Source organism: Varanus komodoensis, unplaced genomic scaffold (assembly GCF_004798865.1).
Source record: "Varanus komodoensis strain SLA01 unplaced genomic scaffold, ASM479886v1 scaffold9, whole genome shotgun sequence".
Taxonomy (NCBI): domain Eukaryota; kingdom Metazoa; phylum Chordata; class Lepidosauria; order Squamata; family Varanidae; genus Varanus; species Varanus komodoensis.
In genome coordinates this window covers 1,184,307-1,193,310 of record NW_025336598.1, presented here as the reverse complement: position 1 = coordinate 1,193,310, position 9,004 = coordinate 1,184,307, and positions in this window count along the sequence as shown.

Below are 9,004 nucleotides of genomic sequence, written 5' to 3'. Positions count from 1 at the left end.
ACTGACGGACAAGTTCTACGATGTCGTCCGTGGGGAGCAGTCGACATCTATCGTTCTGCCGCTCTTAACCACCTTGCGGCAGGCAATGATGCAGCCCTGGGACCTGCCATCACATCCTCAGCCGACGTCCAGGAGATATGAGTCGATGTACAGGGTTTGAGAGGAGGACATCCCCTTCCTCCTCCGACATCCCAAACCAAACTCTGCGGTCGTTGAATCCTCGCAGGGCAGAGAGGCAAGAGGGCACACGGCACCGAGGGACAAAGAGGGCTGAAAAATAGACTCCCTGGCTAGGCGAGGCTACACTGCTTCAGGCCTGGGGCTCCGCATATCAAATTACGAGGCGATGTTGGCGATGTATCAATACTTTATTATGCAGCACCTGCACAATGTCGCCTCCACCCTCCCAGACCACCAGGGTGACCTCGCGAAGGTCCTGATTAAGGAAGCCATGCAGGTCGCAGTGCAGCAGTTATCCACGGCGAGGCACCACATGGATACTGACTCACGGGCCTTGGTTGGTGTCATTTCTCTCCAAAGGCGTGCATGGCTTTGGAATTGCAATTTTCCGGAAGAAACCAAGCGCTGGATAGAGGAAATGCCTTTCGATGGATCCGGGCTTTTCCATTCTCGCACCATTTTCCATTCTTCCCATAAGCTCAAGAAGCTGCATGAATCGAGGATGATGGCATGCAGGATGGAGATATAGTCCCACGCCACACGTAAGTGGTCCTGGAATCGTCCATCCTACAGGCAATCAGATCAACGGAGGCAGCAGCCACAACACCGCCAGCAACAGCAGCGCCGCCGTCCGCAGCCCCAACAATGCTTCCAACAAGGCTCCGAGGGTTTTTACCAAGTGCATGGCTCCTGTCTGTGCCTTTCTACGCCTCCAGGCCATACAAATTTATCTGTACCTCGACAACTGGCTGTTAGTGTCGCAGTCCAGAGAAGGACTCCTTGCGGCCATCCATACAACTTGTACCTTGCTCAATAGCCTAGGCCTATGTATTAATACCAAGAAATCTTCTCTTCTTCCGACACAGACGCTCACCTTCATTGGAACCCACTTGGATTCGACGCTGGAAAAAGCCTTCCTCCCTCTGGACAGACAGCAGACTCTTGCTCACCACATCCATCGAATCCGACGAGATGGAACAGTCCCGGCGAAGTATATCCAGAGGATCCTGGGGCACATGGCTTCCTCAGTTGCCGTAGTTCCACATGCCAGGCTTCGGCTTCGTCCACTGCAACTCTTTTTCAACAAGGTGTACCATCCTCAAAGAGATCTGCAGTCGAGACTGATTCGGATCCCATCTTCCGTGCTTCACTCTCTGCTTTGGTGGTTGGAACCGACCAATCTTATGATAGGAGTCCCCTTCAGGTCGCGACCTCCTATGATAACCCTTGGCACCGACGCGTCTCTTCTAGGATGGGGAGCGATATGCTCCGGCCTATCTACCCAGGGTACGTGGAATCGTCGAGAATCCACGAATCATATCAACTTCCTAGAACTACTGGCAGTTTTCAAGGCCCTGCGCTCTTTCGAGGACATCCTTCATCATCAAATCGTTCAGATAACTTTGGACAATATAGCTACCGTCTTTTATCTGAACAAGCAAGGGGGAACAAAGTCACCGACTCTAGCCAGACTTTCTATGAAAATTTGGGACTGGTGCATCCGGAGACACATCACGCTGATGGCTGTTCATCTAGCTGATGTAGACAACATGCAGGCAGATCTTCTCAGCAGGCACATGTTCACCTCTCACGAGTGGGAATTGGATCCTCGTACGCGCAACCACCTCTTCCGGAGCTGGGGGTTTCCTGACGTGGACTTATTCACTACCCAACAGAACAGGGTGTGCGAGGCTTACTGTTCGAGAGCGGGAATCGGACATGCATCCCTAGGGGACACATTCATGATCCCTTGGAACAATATGAACTTTTATGCCTTCCCTCCGATCCCTCTTCTGATGCGGGTCATAGCAAAGATAGTGCATGACCGGGCATCGGGGATACTAGCTGCCCCTTGGTGGCCACGTCAAGCGTGGTTTGCGAAACTACTCGGCATCTCTCATGGGGAATTTCTTCGTCTTCCATTGCTCCCATATCTTATAACACAGGTTGACGGCACACTTTGCCACCCAGACTTGCTCTCATTGAACCTAACAGCGTGACGAATTCGATGATTGACATTCCATCGGTGCCGATGACGGTTTCGAGAGTTACGAATCCGACAGCTTCTACTAATCCATCGGTACCGGCGATGACTTCGATCACCTCGGATCCAATTGTTGAATCCAATCATTCGGGTGCTTCCTCTTTCTCTGGTCTCTCTGTACCATTGGGTTCGAGACAAGACCTGCCGAATCCGACGTCGAGACAAGACCCGCCGAATCCGACGTTTTTGTACCCTGATATTCAGCATATCATCGACTCTGCCTTAAAGCCGTCCACAAGGAAGTCATATGAGGCTAAATGGAAACGTTTTTCCACCTTTGCCGAGTCTCATTCGTTCTCTCCATTCCTCTCATCCATACAACAAATTCTTCAGTTCCTCTTGGAATCGCACCATTCCGGATTGAAGCCGTCATCCATTAAATTGTATACAGCTGCAATAGCCTACTACTGTGGCTTAGTCGACGGATCACATCTTTTTTCTCATCCTATCCTCAAAAGATTTTTGAAGGGACTATATAATCTTAACCCATCAATTAGACCGGTGATGCCCACATGCAGACTTTCTGTAGTTCTACAGGCCCTTATGAAGGTCCCCTTTGAACCTTTAGCAACGGTGGATCTGCGATTGGTCTCTTGGAAGATGGCGTTTCTTGTGGCTGTCACTTCAGTCCGGAGGGCAAGTGAACTTTGCGCTCTTCGCATAGATCCTCCTTATTTAAACTTTCACAGGGAGAAGGTCGTTTTACGCCTCGACCCGTCTTTCTTGCCTAAAGTGTCTACACCTTTCCATATGGGACAAGACATTGTGCTACCTGCCTTTCTTCCGTCACCGTCGACTCCATTGGAAAGATCTTTGCATTCACTCGATGTTCGGCATTGCTTAGCCTTCTACCGATCGCGAACGGAGTCTATTCGACGATCCAATAAACTATTCATCAAATACTCTGCTAGGGATCAGGGCGATCCAGTCACTCCACAGAGACTTTCTAAGTGGATAGTCCACACTATAGTCTTATGCTATCAATTAGCTAAGCTCGAACTGCCTTTAGTTCCTCGAGCCCATTCTGCTAGAGCTGTCGCAACCTCGTCTGCATTCGCATCCGGGTTTCCGCTTGATAACATCTGCCGAGCTGCTACTTGGGTGAACCCTTGCACCTTCGCCAGGCACTACCGTCTTGATGTTCGAGCTCGACGAGATTGCTCCTTTGGCAGAGCTGTTCTCTCCTCCGTTCTTCAATGAGGACATCTTCCCTCCTCCTTGACGGTAAGCTTGTTAATCTACCCATATATGTGATGCACAGAGGCCACGACGAAGTAAAGCAGGTTGCTTACCTGTAACTGATGTTCTTCGAGTGGCCATCTGTGCAGTCACACAAACCACCCGCCAGCCCCGCTCGTTGTTGGTGAGTGGATGCATCTACCCCTTGGTGTCGGTGAGTGGATGCATTTTTCGGTACCGACCATGCCTTTTTTTTCACAGTACCGACTTAAAAAAGAAAAGAAAAGAAAAGAAAAACACAAAGTTTTTTTCCATAAAGTGGCGTACATTCAGTCGCAAAGACTGAACAAAGTGGCGGACGCTCTGCTCTTTATAGGCCACAGCGGAGAGGGGGAGCGGAGCTTCCTGCCAAAAACCGTTAGCTGACAATCTTCCGGCCACAGGCACTGTGCAGGCGCAGTACCCATATGTGTGACTGCACAGATGGCCACTCGAAGAACATCAGTTACAGGTAAGCAACCTGCTTTTACCTTGATATTTCTTTCTCACAAGTTTTACCATTTCTATAACTCAATGTTATGTCCAACATTTTGTGCCTGTATTATCATAATTTCCTTAATTCATTCATCTTTCATTTTATACCCAAAAATAAAGATGAATCCTTTAATCATTCTTTCATCCAGTTTTAAAACCATTTAATCAAATGTAACTAATTCCTTTATAGGATCATATATTCTATAGACTTCACGTATCTTAATCATATTTGAACTTTATGCCACCAAGAAATGTCATTACCCTTATCACTTATAAACATGCCATCTCATTTATAAATCATATCCTTCAAGATATATAATTCCCTTAAAATTATCCATTCTCCCACAGAAATTTATGACTTCTAACATAGCTTAGGTTGACACTATAAACCAGGTCAGATGGTTTATCAGTCTCTTCCTTTTCCAAAAGAGGAACATCTGTTAGCATAACGTTTATTAAACCACTTAGGGTTTCATTTTTTGCTTCTAGTGGGTTCTGAAATCTCTCCAATATGGCAACTTAATCTCATAATAACTTATTTGTTTGTGTTAATTGTTGCTTCTCTTGATCCATCTTTTCAATTTTCTCTTCAAAAACTTCAGCCTTCTTTTTCACTTCTTGTATCTTTTGTTCATTTTGTTTTAATACCAGAACCTGCAAGTTGATTCATTATCTTCAAGACATAGCTATCCAATTTGTCCAATTCATCCTTTTGTTCTAAAGCAAGTTTTTGTATAGCGTTTTGCATAGACTCTTGAGATGCTTGGATAGATGTTAAAGATGCTTATATTGCCAAGAGTGTTGTTTGTAAGCTTTGAGAAGCAGACGTAGATGCCGAAGATGATAAGGTAATTTTATCCATGATGAAAGTAAAAGGTTTAATTAAAACAATTTTTAAATAACCTGTTGTGGTACTAGATAGCGACTAAATAGCAACAAAAAATCATAGAGGAAAATAAGGCAAACAATGTATCTGTTAAAAAATAAAATGACCACAGGGTGGCAGCCAACAAGTTATTTGTTCAACCATACAGAAACTGGTGGAATCTGATCGCCATGTCTCAGAAATGGAAAAAAAAAAAAGAAAAGAAAAAAAAATAGAGCTTCTTCTACTAATTAATATAAAATAAGTTCAAATTTAATTCTTCATCCTTGGGGAGATTAAACATAGAAAAAAAAATCTCTTCTCTTCCAAGTCCCAAATTTCCCCAGTTTCACTTCATCTCTCTTAGATTTCTCGCTGCTTGAACTCCACAGGGAGAGGTTCCCTCCCTCAGTCAAAGGGCCTTTCTTTTGTTATTCAGATTGATGGTTATCTCAGAGGTTCTTTCATGGGCAGTATTTTAAAAGGTTTGATTGCTCACCCAGCAGGTCCGATGTCCACTCTTAAGCTTCTTTTTGTTTTCTTCGCTATTAATCTGGTGCCGACAGCTTGTGAGAGGGTGCACCCCTCTCTGTCTGTTCACTGAGAATTCCCCCGAATTTCTCCCATCGGGTGAGGAACTGCCGCCCCCCACCAGGCAGAAGTATGCTCGGGCTTCTAATCCCTGCCCCAACAGGGGTTGGATGGGCCCCCCGGCCCCCCTGTAGAATGGATTTTGACATGGAGCACGGAGCCCCGTTCTCCACAGCCGTCTCACTGCGATGTCAACCAGAAGTCTCCGTGAACTTGATTATTGATAAATGGTGCATCTTTGCCACATTTTGGAATGATAAATTGCACTGTAGCATTTTTCCATATTTCTTTTAACTGGTTTCATTTTATTAATTTATTTTTTATTTTTATAAATAAAAGAGGGAAAAACAAGAAAAAGTAACATGAAAAAGATACCAAGGAACCTTATACAAAAATTATATAATTTACATAATGTGAGAAGTTTACATAAAAAGTCAGTAAGTGTTATTACTTCAATTTTATAGCTACAGTTTTAATCTAATAATACTTGGTTCTTACAAAAAAAAAAAAAAAACTTTCATGGGTATCAAGTACTAGTAATTCACTTTATAACATATCCAGAAACCCACCATGAAGCTAACTGGAGGATATTGGACCAGTCACTGACTCTTAGCCTAAGTGTTAGCACAGGGTTGTTTTCAGTAACCGAGGACCACAAATGTTACCTTGGGCTCCTTGGAGTAAAGACTATGATTTAGTGAAGACTATTTAATGCAACAAATAAATGAAAATAAAAATCACCTGGGTTCCAGGACTTCACAACTACATTTCCCCCATGTCACTGGTGTTAATATTCACCACAGCTGGTGAGTTCACAACTGATAGTCATTATCTACCAGCCAGAAGACATATGCTTTCTGAGGTGCTTGCACCATGCAAGCAATTCATTGTGCAGTCTTCATGCCTATTGTAAACCTGGCTGTCTGTAATCACTATAGTGACCCCTTCTCCCAGAGGCCTACTTCAGGAATGTGTTTCTTTTTAACATCATTTTGCTCTTTAGAGTGATGCCTTCCTTCTCCAAAATCTTCATCTCTGTGACTGCAAAAGACTAAAATGTCACTGTGACATGTCTCAAAAGATCTCATCTATAACCTCTCTAGCCCTCCCTCATTCTGTTGGGCCCCATGTCCCCCTAAAAGTTTTCTGGCTGAGCAGGGCTCTGAGCTTAACATTTTATTGTTTGTATGACGAAAATCAGGAGGGAAAATACAACGTTTAGCTTGTGTTTGCATGCATACTATATAATACTAATCAAGGCAATACATGACTATAATAACTCACATATTGGTTCATATTTGTGAGCCACCCCGAGGCTTTGTTGTGATGGGGGCGGCATAGAAATGTTTTAAATAAATAAATAAATAAATAAATAAATATTTTATGATGCAATATTTTTGTATGGTATCAAGACCAAACTACTACTTAAAAAAGTAAAAACAAACCTAAATTAGCTGTAGTATTTTAAAAACTTTTTGACCAGAACTTGCTTATGTCATTCACAAAGGTAATCTATTGTTTTTTGTTTAAATGAAAGTAAACCATTACATTTGTTTACACAAAATTTAACACCGTCTCCTAATAATTCAGCAGAATGTTTTAGGCAAATGTATGAGCTTTATTTCTTCTGTAATCTAGTACAGTTACCATTATCACTATGAACAAAAAATAATAATAATGAGATACATAATGGGATATAAACTTGCATATGGAATCTTCTAAAGTTTTGTAGTCTGAATATTGAATTCAGCCTACAAAAGGGGCTAGTAAATAAGTCAACCTTCTGCTAAGGAGAATGTGTTTATTTTGAAGCGTGAGGGCATAATCCTGTTCCAGGTTATACCATTCCTCTCAGACGGCTGTCCGGTTGTATCTGGGATGCCTCCTGTGTGGAAAGGCCCTCAACCTCCCTAGGTCATCAGTTCCATTTCTGTACTACTGTAACACTCAGAAAGTTTTTCTAACTGGAATTTAGTCCATTATTCTGTGTGCTGATCTCTGGGATGATTGAAAAGAAATGCTGGCCCTAGCCTTTCAAGTATTTGAAAAGTGCTGTCATATTTCCCCTACAGTTCCTAGTCATGGTAGCTAGCCATGCTGCGAGTTGTAGAACTTTATTTTTTTGGCTAAAGATGCATAGGATTGCGTTTACTATTATAATTTTTTTGTTCTTCAGGCAGACCTTATGAAACGATGTGAGGCAGCTGAATTAATGACAGATACTTGTTGTGTAGATAAATGAAGTCACCTTTCTTATTTTATTTATCCATTTGTTTCATTATTGTGTTTTATAGATTGTGTTGTTCATAATTTCATGTGCTTCTTTGCTGAGTATAAAAAATAAGTGGGCACCCATGACAAAATGTCTTAGTATATCCCAATGGCATAATAGGAGAACTGCTGTTCAAGGAACCCAGCCAGGCTTGCGGACATTTTTTCTTTCCTGCCTCACAAGATTTAGGATTGGGGTTTACTGCTACATCTGTATCTGAGCCCTTACTGTCATATTGGGCGGTGGTTGATTGGAAGGAGTTTATGGTGCCCTTTGAGCTTAATGTTCATCTCCAGGATACTATAAACTGTTACAATCGTGTTGACTTTCAATCTTGTTGCCTTTCTTTTTTGACCTCTACCATAGTTCCCTTAGCCCCCCTCCCCATTTTTCCTATTTCTTCTTGGGCAAAAGAAAGAGCTGCCTGCAGAAAGCAATGGAAAAATTCAGGATGTTTGCATCTGTGTAACTGAGCAAGACTATCTATTCCATAGGATATCAACAGCATTCCATATGTGCTGCTAAGTTCACAGGACTGATATTCACAACAAACAAACATGTATTTCTGCATATTTATTGAGACTCTCGAGTATGTAGAAACCACTCTATTTTGGGTGGGGAGTGACGGGTCATTTAACTTTCCAATGGATGTTTCTAGTTTGATGCAGATTTATTAGATCTCTGAGATGTGCAAAGAAGAAACCCTAGATAACTAGGAAGGCCTCTGGTTTAATTCTTACCACCGTACTTTTTAATTTGATGTGTAATAATCTGAGCAATGAGGAAAATGTGGATGGATATTGGAACTCATGTACTATCTGGAAAGGATTTTTATATCTCTTTGTATTGGTATATTATGAAACATAGAAACATAGAAACAGAGTGAGTCAGAAGGGGTCTCCCGGGCCATCTCGTCTGACCTCTGGCACCAGCCAGCTCCACTCACGACATGCCCACCATGTGGACGTCCAGCCTATCCTTGAACACACGCACCGATGGAGCCTCAACGACCTCTTGTGGAAGCCCATTCCGCACCCTCGGGGTCCTGACTGTCAGGAAGTGCTTCCTGGCATCCAAATGGAACCTTGGCTCCCTGAGCTTTGCTCCATTGGAGCGTGTCCTGCCTTCCTCTGCAGGGGAGAACAGGTGTCTACCCATCTCCATGTGACATCTCCTCACATACCTGTATGTCGCCAACATATCCCCTCTGAGTCTCCTCTTCTCCAGTCTGAAGTGACCCAGTTCCCTCAGTCTTGCCTCATACGGCATCCCCTGCAAACCGGCCACCAACCTTGTGGCCCTACACTGCACTGACTCCAACCTGGCTATATCCTTACTG